Below are 16,986 nucleotides of genomic sequence, written 5' to 3' on the forward strand. Positions count from 1 at the left end.
TTTGCTGTCGGTCCTTGTTGTGGGTCCTTATTATCTGTCCTTGTTGGGGGTTCTTGTCGGTCCTCAGTTTGATTCTTCAATATCCATATTGTTCTTCAATATCCATCTACAGCCTCTAATATTTCTTAATCTTTCTTTTCATCATATAGATCTGTTGAAATGAACTGTTCAGCTAATTTAATATCCATTCTTTGGTCCCCTGGCCACCACTGAGAACGCTGCAGATGCCTTGGTCTTCAGGATTCCTTTAATGGGTCTATGTGAGGCCATTGAGGTTGCTTGATTGCACTTCCTGCTTACTCAAGTAATATTATTTCCCTTCTCGGGTCTTCAATGGGGGTTGAAGACTAGATAGTTGTAGTTACTTTCCTCTCATGACTTGGCCAAGTTATTTATACTACAATAGTTAAACTCTTTAGGATAGAATAATTATTGAAACATTTATCACATGTTTTTTGCTTGATATTGTTTATGATATTGTAATTCTAATACCTGATATTTGTTCTTATTGTATGTAATTTTGTACTAGGCTTAGAATTCTCTTATTTAAACAAAAGGGGGAGGGGCTGTAGGAATTACTACAGCAGTAGTCTTTAAGTTACCCACCCACTTGGGCGTGGCCTCATACTATGAATGTCAATGTAAAGTGCAGTTGCCCTCTCTTCCAGCTGCAGGATTCGGTTGCTGTTCCCCGTTAGAGCAGAGGACTGTGAACTGTGAGTCTGCCCCTAAATAAATAACCCTTTATTATACTCAGTTCGGAGGTAGTGTGGGATTTCTTTTTAGTGTCCGTCTTCAGCCACTGCTGATTGCTACAGCTGTCAGCTCAGAGTTCCTGCTGGCATAGACAAAGGGGTGGTTGCTGCAGAGACCCAAGGCTCAATTCACTACATCTGTTGTCCTGGAAAACGCTACCAGCCTCACCTCAACCAATTGCACAGCAGACTTCTCAGCTGGGTGCCCTTTGCTGCCACCTGCACTGTATCTCACAGACTCCAGACGAGGCCAACCTAGTGTCCCAGGGCAGAAGCAACATAGACACTGAAGCACTCTTTATTTCTTTAGATGAAATTCGGGAGCCTGGTATGATGGCCCATTCCTGTAATCCTAGCAGACTAGAGTTGGAATTGGGAGGATACGGAATGCAAGGCTTTCCTCAGCTATGCACCTGTAGCTTTGTGGACTGTGCCTCAAACAAAACAAAAAGTCTGTCATTAAAAAGAACAGGAGTCCCAAGAATGTCAAAGTCTAGAAAAAAACTGGCTGAAAAGCCCCTTCTTATTGTGTCAAGGGACGGTCGTAGCCCATTTCCTCATCTCTGTTATTTCTCAGGAGACACTAGTAGGAAAGACACCATGATACATCACTTCCAATGACGTGATGCACAAACACACCCAGATGAAGCATTTCCTAAACAGACCAGAGCTTTTGGCCAACCTTTAGCTAGACACACAATCACCTTCCCTCAGTCGGGTGGTGGTGGTACATGCCTTTAATCCCAGCACTTGAGAGATGGGCAGGTGGATCTCTGTCTGGTCTACAGAGCTAGGTCCAGGACAGCTAGGGCTGTTACACTTAGAAACCCTGTCTTGAAAAACCGAAGGGGGGAGAAAAAAAACCTATCTTCCCTCAGATACCACTCATGTCTCCACTAGTAAACAAGTTACACTGAGACCAGCGTATGATCACCTCCCCAGTGAACTCATGACACTGGTTGCAGGTGTGACCACATACCCATGCAGACTGAGTCTGTAGTATGTAACTATACCAAGATTAAGGTGTTTCCTATACACTTGTGGGGTACACATTGATCCTAGCCAAGAACCTCCCAGAATGGTATCGGCACAGCCTCTGGCCTTTATGAATATACCAAATTATACCCCCAAAATGGAGCTGAGACAAAACCCTTATGGTGTTCGTCTTGCCAGATGAAGGCTTAAGACATGCCGCCTCCATGGCTGAATCGGCCTTGGGATCAAAGGTCCCAAGGCAAACCCTAGTAAAACTCAGAGTAAAGCCTCCTGAGCTTCCTCTGCTCTGACACTGTCAGGCTTTCCAGTGTCACCAAAAAAAGGAAGCCTTTTTTTTCTTGATACAGGTGTCACTGTAGCCCAGGCTGGCCTTAAATTACTGATCCTCAGCCTTCCCATTGCTTGGATTACAGGCTGTATCACCATGCTTGGCTTATCCTGACATGTCAAATGCAAAGCCTGGCTCCCATCTCCTAGACAATTCTCCAGGTCTGGGAGAGCTGGTAAGGTTGTCCCTGTGTCTCCCTGTGATGGGGCACCTCCCCACCACTGCCCAGAAGGATGCTGGGTCCCTGCATACAGAGAGAGGCCTGATTGCTCTGGACACTCAGAAGCCATCACTTGACCTGGAATTGGAGGGCCATTACTATCATTTGGCCTGTAGCTAAGTATGACTCTCTCCAGCCTCCAGAGCATCCTGGCTCTCTCAAACCTGCTAAATTACCCTCACTAACAGCAGGACTTCAAGGGCCCTCCAGGCCTCTCCTAGTAGCTAAGTCTGCACCCACTCAACTAAGCCAATTCAACTCACACTGACTCTGCTGTCTGTAGTTAGCAGAGCCATTTGCTGGTAGCAGTCGTGATTTCACAGCCCCTCTCGCCTCTTCCTTCCTCAGCTTTTGCCCAACAGTGTGCTGACCTGTGTGTCCTCTCCCGCCTTTCTGTGGGAGCTCAGGGGTTGCTTGTGCAGCTCACAGCCACTCATTCCCCTTTGGATCTTCCAAACACACAGGGCTCTGGCTGGGGAGGAGCCCAGTTCTGTGTCTTCCTGCCTGGGGGACTTGGAGGTGAGTGCCGGGGGTTCCTATCAGTCAGGAAGTAAGGGGAGGACCCTTGACTCACTGTGTGAGAGAGGAAACAGCAGGTTATTCTTGGGTGGTAGGGGACACAGGGGCAAACTAGGACCACAGAAGTCATTTGAACCTGGGAGATTTGGAGAACATTGGGGAGCCCAGAGAGGACTGAGGTTGGCTTAATGGTCTGATTAGCATTCATGCTGAGTGGGAGGTTGTCTCCTCATAGGGCCTGCATTGGGTCCAGTGGAGTCCTTGTCTTACTCCTGACTAGGGTCATAGGATGGATACAGGGATCCAGTCTGGCAAGTGTATCTCCCTGTATCCTGAACCTTCCCAGGGGCATGGGCCCAGCTCTGAATAAAGCCGTCTCCTGCACCACCAGTATTTCTCCTTATTAATCTGCTTGCTATTCCATAATAATGAATCTAAACCCACTCTAAAAGTCTGTATCTGGGATATGTACCATGGCCTCCAGGACACTGAATTTTCTGCTCTCCAGTTTTGTTTTGTTTTTTTTTTAAATCAGATATTTTTGTTTCCCCGGCAGGTTTCTTCCTTGCCACAATGCACAAATACTTACTTTACAGATTTGTAGTGTTCATATTTAGAACTAAACTTCCAGGCTTTACATATGTGGATCCTAGATATCTATCTACCTATCTACACATAGAGATAGATACAAACTTTACCATATTTTCTTTATTTCTGTATATATGTGCATGCATGCATGACAAAGCACACATGTGGAGGGCAGAGAACAACATGCAGGAGTTGGTCCTCCCCTTCCACCAAGCGGGTCCTGGGATTGAACTCAGGTAATCTGACATGGCAGCAAGTGCCTTTACTGACTAAGCTATCTTTTTGTTTGTTTCTATTAGTTTTTAAAGAATTTCTCAACTGAGCCATTTTGCCAGCCCCAGTTATTATATTTGTTCAACATCTGTATTCGCATTTATTAATTATACCAAATAATGCATTTCATTGTGATGCATTCACATATTCAAATAATGTACTTTTATCATATCTCTTATTCCCTTCTCCAATCCTTAGTAATTGGAAATAAACCTAGGGTCTTCTTCATGTTAAGCAAGGCTCTCCAATACTGGGCTGTAGTCTAGGACTTCATTTACTTTTTATTTTGGGACCAGTTCTCACTAAGTTACCAAGTCTTGCCTTGAACTTGCAATCTTCCTACCTCTGCCTCCCGAGTAACTGGGGTTACAGGCCTGTATCACCAAACCTAGCTTTTTTCTCTCTTACTGACAGTCATAAGCTAGCCTACAAAACCCTATCTTTTGTTTGGCTTCTCAACATATTTCTCTCTCTCTCTCTCTCTCTCTCTCTCTCTCTCTCTCTCTCTCTCACACACACACACACACACACACACACACACACACACACACTATGTCTCCTTTTATTTTATCTTTATGAACATTTCTTCTACATGTATGTATGTGTACTCACGTAGGCCCATGGAGGTCAGAAGAGGACACTGGACCCTCTAGAATGAAGTTCCAGATGGTCTGAGGCATTATGTGAGTGACAGGAATCAAAGGGAGGTCCTCTGCAAGAGCAGCAGGTGCTCTGAATGGCTGAGACATCTCCTCAGCCCCCAAATATGCCCTTTTTGCCTATTTTTTTGGTGGGAACAGGGCCTGATGTAGGTCAAGTTGGCCTGGAATTCATCAGGTACCCAAGGCTGTCCTGGGTCCCCTGTCTCCACTTTCCAAGTGCCTACTTTAGGCACTTGCCTCTACTCACAGTCAAAACTAGGGCTTCTACTATCCTAAATCCCCTCATCTAATTCTCCTTGCCCATCAATTGTCCTCGTTTCTCTCTTTACTTTTCCTTTTAATGTTTTATGAAAGAAACTCTTTTTTAAATTTATTTATTTAATGGATATGAGTGTTCTATCTGCATGTACAACTTTATGTCAGAAGAGGGCACCAGATCCTGCTATAGATGGTTTTGAGCCACCATGTGATTGTTGAGAATTGAACTCAGGACCTCTGGAAGAGTCAGTACTCTTAATTATTGAGCCATCTCTCCAGCCCTGAAAAAAAACTCTCAATTATCCTGCCTAGCTGCCTAGACTCTGTACAAAGTTAGGCTTCTAGACTCTGTAATGGATCATAAGGGATGATCCTCAAAGACCTACCCAGGAAAGAACCTTGGGAACCTAAAGCAACCTGGCTAGAAAATAATTTGCCAACACACACGCTTCTCTTAAAATCAACTATTTAATCCATGTGATGGAACGCAGCTGCTTTATATGAGCTTCTGCTTCTCTGTGTTCGCTTATTGCTGGATAATGCCCGACACCACCACACCTGCTCCATCCATAGCTCATGCGCAGTTATGGAGCCTTGCCCATCCTTTGTAAGTTGCCTCAACTACACCCATGCCCAACAGGACTTTGACTTTCCACAAGGTCTGCTTCTGGTGTTTGTAATGGTATAACGACAGTAGCGCAGGATGGCCTCAAATTCTCAATCTCCCTGCCTCAGTCTCTCAAGTGCCAGGATTACAGGTATGTGCCACCATGCCCAACAGACATGGGGATGCTTTGTCAAAATTCTGCTATTCAGCCATGCACTATGCTAACTGATTCACATCTGCTATCTCATTTAGTGATCAGAACAACCTCATGGGGATGAATTAGCCCTTCACTTTCTGCCAACAATAGCATCCTTCACCCTACAGAAAAAGAACAAGGCCAATCAACACAAGTCGTTTCACGTTCACTCTTACTACTTCAAAATCCCTACGGGCTTTTGATTACATTGTTTCCTGTAGTGCAGTTTTGGAAAAAATGTCAAATGGGCAGAATTAGAAACAGACAAGAAGCCGGGCAGTGGTGGTGCACGCCTTTAATCCTAGCACTCAGGAGACAGAGGCAGGTGGATCTCTGTGAGTTTGAAGCCAACCTGGTCTACAAGAGCTAGTTCCAGGACAGGCTCCAAAGCTACAGAGAAACCCTGTCTTGAAAAACCAAAACAAACAAACAAACAAACAGACAGACAGACAAGAGAGAGACTGTGAGAGACTGCGGTTCTCAAGAACACAGAACTGGATGGAATTGCCCTCTTCTGACCTCTGAGGGCCACATGCCCTCATGGTACAACATAATGCACATGCATGCAAAACATTCATATACATAAAATAAATAAAACGTAATTCAATTATTTTTTATTTTGTTTTTGTTTTTGAGACAGGGTTTCTCTGTAGCTTTGGAGCCTGTCCTGGAACTAGCTCTTGTAGACCAGGCTGGCCTTGAACTCAGAGTTCTGCCTCTCTGCCTCCCGAGTGTTGGGATTAAAGGTGTGTGACACCACCGTCCAGTCACGTATTTAAATTTTTAAGAACAGATGTCTAAGAGGAACAATAACAAAAAACAACTTATCAAAACACTTGCGTAGCATGTGTGAGGCTCACTCTGGATTTTATTCCCAGCAAACACACATACAGACCTCACAGACATACTCACACCTGCACATACACAGGCACATACATGCTTACACAATGGAAAATAAGAGGCAAAGACATGTATAAAATGAACTTCCAAGAAAGTTCAGAAAGTTGTCGTACAAAGACATGCTGAGCAGGGATAAGGATGTACCTCAGTTGTTAGAGTGCTTGCCTCACAGGTACTAGGTCCTGGGTCAGGTACTAATACCTGGGCATGTGATAACATGCCGGCTTGGTATCTCAGCATTTCAGAAGTGGAGGCAAAAGGATCAGAAGTTGATGTGGGAGTTCCCTCTGTATGTTGTGATTACCATTAATGAAAAAGAAACTGCTTTGGACCTATAGCAGGGCAGAAGGGAAAACTAAGCTAAATGTTGGAAGAAAGGAGGTGGAGTCAGGAGAGAAGCCATGGAGTCGCTGGAGATAGATGCTGGGAACTTTACCCGTAAGCCACAGCCACGTGGTGATACACAAATTAATGGAGATGGGTTAAATTAATACATAAGAGTTAGCCAATAAGAAGCTAGAGCTAATGGGCCAAGGAGTGATTTAATTAATACAGTTCTTGTATGATTGTTCCAGGTCTAAACTAGCCAGGGAACCAACAAGCAGCCTCCTCCAACAAGAAGTTCAAGGTCATCCTTGGCCACACAGGGATTTCAAGGCCATCCTGGGACACCTGAGGCTCAGATTTAAAAGAGAGAGAGAGAAAGAGAGAGAGAGAGAGAGAGAGAGAGAGAGAGAGAGAGAGAGAGAGAGAGAGAGAGAAGGGGTGAAGGGAGCTAAAAGCTAAAGAAATCCTCGTAAGAGGTAGGGATGCAGCTCAGTGGTAGAATGCTTCTGCACGAAGTCCTGGGTTCTGCCTCTAACAGGCACACACGCAACTTTAAATTACTGAAGTCCAAAGTGTAGCTTACTGATGGAAACCAGCCCCCTTTCTAGGGCATAAGCGCTCTTACTTTTCAGCCTTTTAAAAGTACTCCTCGCTTTCTAATTGCGATCATTTCCACCAAGTGAAATTGATCACAGTAATGGCTTTGATTTTGTCTGCACAACCACTACGTCTTTGTTGATGGCTCCAGACTCCTCCCCATGAGTCAAAATGATGGCTCCAAATGTCTATCCCCCGAGGTAGCCAAGAGCCTCTGCTTAGAGGAAAGCTAATGACCACTCTTCTTTGTAGACATCTCATTTGACTGGTCATGGTCCTTCTTTCATCCCTTCATCTTCATATACCCTTGTAGCATGAGGGGGCCGGCTTGTTGGGGTTTCTGTCCCACCCGGTACCCCACAGCCAGCATACCCCAAAGAAAATCAATCACACACAAGACTCCATAAGATTATAAACTGATTGGCCCATTAGGTCAGGCTTCTTGTTAACTCTTATAGTTTATATTACCCCATTATTCTGATCTATGTTAGCCACATGGCTCAGTACCTTTTCCAGTGGGGCAGCTTACATCTTTCCTCTCCAGTGGTTTGGGCAGAACTGCGGAGGGAGCCTCCTGCTTCCCAGAATACTCCCAGTCTCTTTGCTCCACCTCTACTTCCTGTCTGGCTTTCCCGCCTATCCTGCCTGCCTGGCCAATCAGCGTTTTATTAAAATATGATTGACAGAATACAGACAATTCTCCCACACCATACCCTGCCACTTTTGAGCCCCAAATGAAAGGTACCACTCCTCCTGCACCTCCGTCCAGTGGAAGATGCTCATTTATTTATGCTCTGTATGGCACAGAACCATGGCAGAGGTGAAGCTGGCGTTCTCCCACTTCATCACTGCTTCCACTATGCAGCAATTCTTTCACCATTGCATCTGTGAGTTCCATGCTATCTATCATCCGCCCTTCACTAAAACTCTCAAACAACATCCTGGCCGGCCTATCACTGAACATGTCACCAGCCTCCACATTCTCCTTATCAGAATATTGAGCATGCGCATATATGGAACACACTATGTAGACCGGGCTGGCCTCAAACTCAAGGCGATACACCTGTCTCTGCCTCCTGACTGTTGGGATTAGAGGCACGCGCCACTAGGCCTGCTTGGTTTTTAATGAATTGTTATTATTGTATATGTATGTCCATGATGTGGGGTGGGTATGGGTGCCAGCGTATGCACGTGGGGGTCTAGGAACAACTTTGTGAGGTTAATTTTCTCCTTTCCACCTTCTTGTGGGTTCTAGAGATGAAACACATGTCACCAGGTGCAGGCAGCTCTCATTTTACCGACTGAGTCATCTCACTGGCCCTAACTGCAGCATATTTATGAGGGAAAACCATCTCGAGAACCCATCCAGGTGGGGCAGTCTAAAGTAGCAGCAACCGAACAGCATAAGGTGACATGGCTTTCTGGTGTCAGAGTTTTTAACATTCACGGACTGTGCTAATAAAATAATTAATTCGGTTCGGGAACAAAAATCTCACTCTGTAGCTCAAAGTGTCCTGAAAGTCGCTATGTTAGCCAAGGATCGTTTCAAACTCTCAGTGATTGTCCTACTTCAGCCCCTCACATGTCAGGATTACAGGCATGTGCCACCGCTCCCAGCTTATGCGGTGCTGGAGCTCAAGTTAGGGCCTCAAACATGCCAGGCAAGCAGCCTAGCAATTGAGCTGGATACACAGATTCTTAAGCTACTTTAACATTTTAATTAAAAAAAATCATTTGTGTATCAAGTTGTTGTGGTGATTCCCACTGCAAAAGATTGTCTGGGGGATTTGGTTTGGTTGTGGAGGTAAGAGTGTCACTCTGTAGTCCGGGCTAGCCTGGAACTCCAGGCAGTTCTTCTGCTTCTGCATGTCAAGTATTGACGTTACAGGCCTGAGCCACCATGCCTCACTAGGATTGTTATGAGATAGATTTATGTCTTTTGATTTATTTTTATTGGATTTTTTTACTGTTACTTTTTGGCTTTCTGGGGCATGGTCTCATATGGCCCAGGCTGGTCTTGAACTCCCTAAGTCACCAAAGATGACCTTGAACTCCCGATCCTGCCTCTACCTTCCAAGTGCTTGGATTATAGGTGTGCATTACCACACCCGGCATATACAGTGCTGGGTTTTGAACCCAGGGCTTCATACATGGTAGGCAAGTACTCTACCAACTAAGCTACATTTCCAGCCCCCTCCATTTTTCTAAAGAAAAGGGCTCATACTTTAGCCCAGGTTTCTCTTGAACTCTCTGCAATCCTCCTGCCTCCGCCTCTTGAGTGCTGTAAGCATGCAAGGTTTGTTGTGACATTTAAATGAGATAAATCCTTTAAACAAATAGTTCACATTAGATGGTAGGTAAATGGTCAAAGTAGGAGGCCACTATGAACTCTTCTGCACCTCCCATGCCTGACCACCAGGTGTCAGGCTCCCACAGCTAAACCCTTCTAGGCCCGGGTGGCCTAGTCGATGGTCCGGTCCAGCACCAGGGAAGAGACAAAGTACAAGGATGTGACTGTTTGCACCTCACCTGCTTCTTCTGGTCCCAGGTACTTTGGTGGAGAAACTTCACGGGACTGCTTCTGAAAGGGGACTCTTCTGTCTGCACAGCAAGCCCTCTTGAAAGTTTCTGACTAGGCATCATAATTTGGAAATGACAAATATAAGGTTAGGAAGCAGAAGAAAAAAAAACATTCACTGCAGAAAAGAAAAGCCAGGCTGACTTAGGAAAAGGCCAAGGGGAGAATGAAATATATGGGTGAAAGAATAGGCTGAGAGAGAAGGAAAGATGGAACATTTTTACTCAGACCCCCCCCCCCACTCGAAGCTTTATTGTAGCCCATTCATTTAATCTACCAGCAACCTGAAACCCCCACCTCTGAGACTCTGGCCACACATCAAATCCCCTTTTAATCTCTTTTATCCCATTGATTCTCTAGTTGGCAATTTTTCAGATATGTTTGAGAGAGGAGCATTAGAGTCCCTAGCAAAGAAGTTGTCAATCTTTTTGAGTCGGTGTAATTTCTGCTCGGTAGCTGAGCTGCCATGTTTTTCTAACTCCTCAATTCTCCCCATTAGAAACTATATTTCCAGGTTTTGAAAGACATCTTTTTCCTTCTTACAATAGCTTCTTTGACTTCGCAGCTAACCAAGCTGTGTATTTGATTTCCCACATACCTAGTGTTTTTTCTTCAGCATTGGCACACTTTTCCCCCCAGGCTTCCAACCGGGTGTTTTATTTTTTTAAACAGTCAATGGGTTTCCTGTGGGTATTGACTGTGAATGTTAGCTTTAATTTTTCCTAATGCCTTATAACATGAGGCATACCCAAACAGCATCCTGATGAGGAACTGATGATTTAGTCTGCTCTAGCTGGACAGAAATATGGCTGTAACCATTGGCAACGCCCAAGCATAGGAAAGATCTTCCGTCGACATTTCCTTTGGTGCTGAGGATGGAAAGCCCAGAGTTTTCACAGGCTAAGCACGGACTCTACTGCTCACCTACGCTCCAGCCTAAAAACCTTCTAAGGAAAATAAGAAGGACTAATTGAGAAAAAGGAACTGTACCCTGGAAAGAACAATATAATACAAATGAAATCATCAGAATTCAAAGGCCAATGTCGTTAACTTGCCACTAATCCTCTCTCTCCCCTGACAAGACGTGGCTGGAGGAAGCAAATCAATTTCTAGAACCACATAAAGGCTCTAAGATCTAACAGTCAGAAAATGAGACCTTGTATATTCGGAAGATCATGATCAATCAAGGGAGGCCTGCATCATCTTTCCAACCACACAGGAGTGCAGCAGCCATTGCTAAAACTATCGTCAATAAATAGGCTTGTCATGGGCACAGCTCTAAACGAGGCTTTTAAAGTATCCCCTCTAAGGCTCAGGGAACACTATGGAAAAGAGGATAGAAAGTTTGTAAGAGCTGAAGATACAGTGAAGGGGCATGAACTACCATTCTTTAGACTCCATACAACTGCTGCAGTTATTAACTCCATACAATAACTACTAGTTATTAATAATCAGCTAAGCTACCTGTACTGGGTGCATAGAAGACAAGCCCTATCAATAAGCCAAGGGGAGTGGGGGGGGGGTCAAAGGACCCTCCTCTTTACCTTTGAAATACTGGCTATTGCTAAGACTCCGGAAGAAGGGGAGCCAGCATCTGCAGTTGTGTACCTACGGCTGAGTCCACTGGGCTCCGAGAGATAGCTCAAATCTGTAGGCACACAGACAGTCCTGGATAATCCCCGTGGATCACAAAACAAACAGTCATAAATGAGTCAGAGAACTCCTCCAAGGAGCTTAGGGAGGTGAGAGGTGAAAGTAGCCGGTGTCCACTGTGTACGTGCGCAAAACTGACTAGGAAGTTAGCTTGGTTTTTTTGTCAAGACAGGGTTTCTCTGTGCAGCCCTAGCTGTCTTGGAACTCACTCTGTAGGCCAGGCTGGCCTCTACCTCAGAGATCAGCCTGCCTTTGCCTCCCGAGTGCCGAGATTAAAGGTGTGTGTCACCACCACCAGGCAAGAATTAACTTTTTTTTTTTTTTATTTTTCGAGACAGGGTTTCTCTGTAGCTCTGGAGCCTGTTCTGGAACTCACTCTGTAGACCAGGCTGGCCTCAAACTCACAGAGATCCACCTGTCCCTACCTCCCGAGTGCTGGGATTAAAGGCGTGCGCCACCACAACCTGGCTGAGAAATGAACTTTTAAGATGTATTTAGCTTAGTTTATGTGTATGAGCTTTGCCTGCATACATATGTGTGCATCACATGTACGCTTGGTACCTGCAGTAATCAAAAGAGGGCATCTGTAGAATGAACTTAAAGAAGGTTGTGAACTATCATGTGTGCGCTAGGAACAGAAGCCAAGACACCGATCCACCGCTCCAGCCCAGAAACAGAGTTAAGAGTGACAAAAAGAAATCGACTTGTTGGGAAATGACTCCATCATAGCTCCCTAGCCTTGCAGGTACCCACATAAGCAAAGGTTTGACCCCCAACTGACCTGGGTTCTGGCAGAATGCCTTGTGACCCTTATGCAACAGGAGAGTCTAACAGCCAGGAAGGAACTATTACCAGACCATCCCACTCGATGTCCTTTGTCCCTTACGAGACTAGCATAACCAGTTTCTCTTTGCTTCACAGAATCTGCTGAGAAAAGGCTGTTGCTGCCCTGTCTCTGCAGAATACGAACCTGTTTTCATGTAGAATATGTACAACACCCACTGATACAAGGGAACGGATCTGATGAGAATTTACCAGGGCCAGTCGGACTGGGACTGAACGAGGACGTGATCTAGCCAGATTCTCGGAATTTGGCCGGATTCTCTGACTGTGGCTGGCCCGGGGTCTTTCTGAAAAGCCATTGACTATGACACTGGGACCTGTTTCCTCTACATATGCTGGATTTTGGGGATCCAGTCTGGTTGGATGCTCGCCTTCCTGGACCTGGAGGGAGGGGGAGGGAGCTGGAGCTTCCCACAGGGCAGGAAATCCTGACTGCCCTGGGGGACGGAGGGGAAGGAGGGGGGAGTGGGGGGAGTGGGAGGGTGTTGGGAGGGGGGGCGGAAATGGAAACTTTTATAATTTAATAAAATTTACTAAAAAAAAAAAAAAAAAAAGAAAGGGATTTTGGTGGTTGTTTTTGTTTATTTGTTTTTGGTTTTCTTTATTTCTTTCTTTTGGGTGTTTGTTTGTTTGTTTGTTTCGAGACAGGGTTTCTCTGTCTAGCCCTGGCTGTCCTGGAACTCACTCTGTAGACCAGGCTGGACTTAAACTCACAGAGATCTGCCTGCCTCTGCCTCCCAAGTGATGGTATTAAAGGCATGTATCACCACCCCCTGGCTAAAATAAAAGTTTTATCTGACACAAAGTACAAATTTGTGGAAATGGATATTTCATAGAATGCAAAGTCATAGACTATTATCTCCCCAAAAGCAGCCTAAAATGACTTCCTCCAAAGAAGTGTGTGTCACAGTTCACGCCGCAGTCAGCTGGCCCCTTCCCCTTCAGTATAGTCCTCTTTAGGATGGCAGACAGGGCTCATGGGGAGATGGCATCAGGTTGACTCTTACTTGTGTTGCATATATTAAAATTTGTAAATCTAGAAATGACTTGAATCTTTATAGACGTTAATAAAATAAAAGGTGTGGCTCTACCTTGTCTCCTGTGTGAACTTTACAAATCTTCACAGCTTCTATATAGCCAGGTGTTAATTGTGCCCAAGGCATGGCTGATTGAGGATGGAGTGATACTTTTACAAGCTCTGAGTCATCCTCCCTGCCGGAGGCTGTTGCAAATTCCAAGTGAGGGTTCACTCGGGACAAGTAGTCTAGGCTACTGGAAGAATATAGAGTGACATGTATCCGCCATTATTGCTGTCACACAAAAGAGTTTCATTGTTTTCGAAATCTGTGCGCTTCCTCCTGGTCCCTCTCACCAACTACCACTGGGCTAACGGACCTTTTGGTCTCACACTCATTTAGCCTCTTCCCAATGTCACACAGAGTCATATAGTCTGTAGTCCTTTCCGGCTGCCTTCTTTTACTTAATATACATTTCAAGTCCTGCAAGGTCTTTCCATGGTTTGGAAGCATGTTTAATTTTAGTGCTAAAAACAGTCCATTGTCTGGATTTTGTTTATTCATTTCCAAACAAAAGGGTGTCTTGCTTGCTTCCAACAGTTACGAAAAATACTACTATTGTTCTTTAAAAAGATATGTTGGGATGCCCCGAGCAGCCTGCAAGCCAGACAGAGGCTGCCGCCCGGGCAAGCAGCAGAGTCAGGCAGCTGGATGCGGTGGATGGCAGAGTAAATGGACATAAGGCTATACATAAAGCTAAACATTTATTACTTAAAAAAGAGGGAGACATTTATTACTTAAAAAGAGGGAGACAGAGAGACATGGAGACAGACATAGAGAGAGAGACAGACACATGTGTACACACGCCAAGAGACGGACAGAAGAGAGAGAGTTAAGATGGTGACCAGGAGGTTAGAAGTGGCTGGGAGTGGGCGTGGTTAATCCTTAAAGGGACTGCAAAGGAATAACATTCCCGGATCCTTTTTATAATAAAAAGTAGAAGGTTAGACATTACAGTTTGAAGGAATTGGGGTGGCGAATTCTCAAGACTGCTTCCGGCTGATTTGTGGGCGTTATCTTTGGGGGGTGGGGGAAATCCGAGAAAAGGCTGGGTGCTGTTTACATCCTGGCATAGTTGGTCTCTGTTCCCGACAGGTGTCTGTGGCATGGAAATGTCTGGTGTCCCTTGTACCTGGTTAGGGTATTAGCAGAACAGAGAACAAAGTTAAATTAAGAAAAAATTTTTAGGACCAGGGAATTGAGGGGTTTGTATCTGACCTGTTTATGGTGGGTTCTTTAATTTGGCTCCCTGGAACTCACAAGAACTCCTTGGGTTTGTAAAAACAGAAATATTAGACATATGTATTGTATAATGGATGTGATATATTTTTATATAATGAAAAATATTTTTATTTGGTGAGGCAACCTGGCAAAACCTCTTAGCTATCAGACTGTCAGAGATCTTTGAGAAGGATAAGATTTTATTTGAGTTACTGATTAAAAAATGACAGAGAACTTACTTGGTTGGCACCCAGAGCTATTCTTTTGGGTCCTCCCTGGTTGCTGAAGGTTGCATTTGACCTTTGCTGTTTAGTTCAGAGCCTGTCAGGCTTTAGAAGACCCTGTGGGCTAAGAAATCTGTAGGAAGACAGGCCTACCTTACCCTGGGCAGCTAGGCTGTCGATTCCAATGATTCTGTCCACGTTTGGAGGTCTCCAGTTTAGGTGAAAGGCAGTTTTTGCCCAATGGTCAGCATTTGGCAGTTGAAGCAAACTGCAGATGGACGTTGTTCTGTGACCATTTGTCTTTTGTCTTCTTGGAGGAAACAGAGTGCTTGCTACTAGGAGCCAACCTGTCTCTTTTTGTTATGAAAAGTTTTTTAAATAATTAAGTACTTAAATATCACATTCCCCAGATCTCTGAGCAGTTGAGGCTGTTTATTAGGTATAGCTGCAATATAGAATCTATCTGGAAGGTTGGGTTTGAGTTTGACTGTACTGACTCTTTACAGGTAAGATCCACATTTGTAAAAAGACAGAAAGAAAGAAAAAAAACTGTTTGTAACATTAAGATTAGTGGCAGAACTGACAATGGTAGAGAACAGCTTAATATTAAATATAAAAGTACATATCAGTTTAAAATATGAGACTTATGATTTTGTAGTCTGAAACGAGATGCAATGAACAATCATTATACATAGAAAGATTGACCAGGAATTAGGCAAAGTGCATGTTTTTGATGGGCCCTATCAAAAAGCATGTCACTATGCAAAACACCTGTAATCAGAATTAATGAGAGGATTTCAGTGAACACCGAGGAGGGGGAAGAGAAGGCAGGACATACATAAGAATGAAAGAGCTTGGTCATGTGATCTGGCTCTCAGTCGAGATAGCAATAAAGTTACCTGACCCCAGTGAACATGGCGGCGACCACGTGTTGTGGGGAAAGTTACAATTTTAGAGCTGTAAGGATTTTAAGCTTAAAGAGAGAGACTTGAAGGCGTTATCTGCCCTGTTGTTGAGCCGCCATGCCGAACCATAAGCCACAGAGGGGGGGCAAAAGGCTGGAACCGAAAAAACTGCACCATGTCATGGCTTGAATGGAAAAGCCACAGGAATTTTAAAAGCTGGGGGCCGCCATGGACGGTTGCTATTCAGAGTCTGAATCGTGAAAACCCGTGCAAACAAAACGAACGCCCAGAACCATGTGGACAAGCATCCTTGATCCACGGGTGGGGTGTTATGGGCCTAGCTGGATCTGGGAAGGTTACTCAGAAACCAGAGACCAGGGCTGCTCCATAGCGGCGGTATGACGAGAGGAGAGAAAAAGGAAAGAAAAGAAGTGAAAATGAAAAAAGATTCGCCTGGTCCCCAGACGAATGTCGAATGCACAGCACGGGAAGTATGCAGTGCTAACGCAGGTGGACCAACCCCCGGGGTTGTCCAAGCATGATTCCGGTAAAGGAAAGCAACCACCTGTAGCAGAACGAGGAGCCACTCACCGATTGAAGCCGTCCGGGAAGCCAGTGGTGGGAGTGGAAAAAGAACCCGGTTCAGGATATCCGAATCACAGCACCAATATTGTTCTTTAAAAAGATGTGTTGGGATGCCCTGAGCGGCCTGCAAGCCAGACAGAGGCTGCCGCCCAGGCAAGCAGCAGAGTCAGGCAGCTGGATGCAGGGGACGGCAGAGTAAATGGACATAAGGCTATACATAAAGCTAAACATTTATTACTTAAAAAAGAGGGAGACATTTATTACTTAAAAAGAGGGAGACAGAGAGACATGGAGACAGACATAGAGAGAGAGACAGAGACATGTGTACACATGCCAAGAGACGGACAGAAGAGAGAGAGTTAAGATGGCAACCAGGAGGTCAGAAGTGGCTGGGAGTGGGCGTGGTTAGTCCTTAAAGGGACCGCAAAGGAATAACAACTACCTTACAATGGTGGGTATGGCAGCATCAGCCTTTAATCCCAGCAGTATGGAGGTGAAAGCAGAAGGAGCAGGATTTACAGTCATCTTTGGCTACATACAGAATTCAAGGCAGCCTGAGATTGTATATGACTTCCAGTCTCAAACAACAGCAAGAAAAGAGTACTGTTCTAAACATACATATACAGTATTTGTGTGGACATACCTTTTCAATTCATTGGGTAAATGTCAAAGACC

General features: G+C 44.9%; 1 long non-coding RNA gene across 1 annotated transcript; it reads right to left on the reverse strand.

Annotated features, from left to right (window-relative positions):
• Positions 1-14,061: 14,061 nt before the first annotated feature.
• On the reverse strand, positions 14,062-16,644 carry LOC146889275 (uncharacterized). Its single transcript, XR_015736938.1, has 2 exons — positions 16,318-16,644; positions 14,062-14,508 (listed from the first exon to the last, which is right to left on the reverse strand). It is a non-coding gene; the product is annotated as an uncharacterized LOC146889275 (long non-coding RNA).
• Positions 16,645-16,986: the final 342 nt, after the last annotated feature.

This window comes from Myodes glareolus, chromosome X (genome assembly GCF_982192425.1).
Source record: "Myodes glareolus chromosome X, mMyoGla1.1, whole genome shotgun sequence".
NCBI lineage: Eukaryota > Metazoa > Chordata > Mammalia > Rodentia > Cricetidae > Myodes > Myodes glareolus.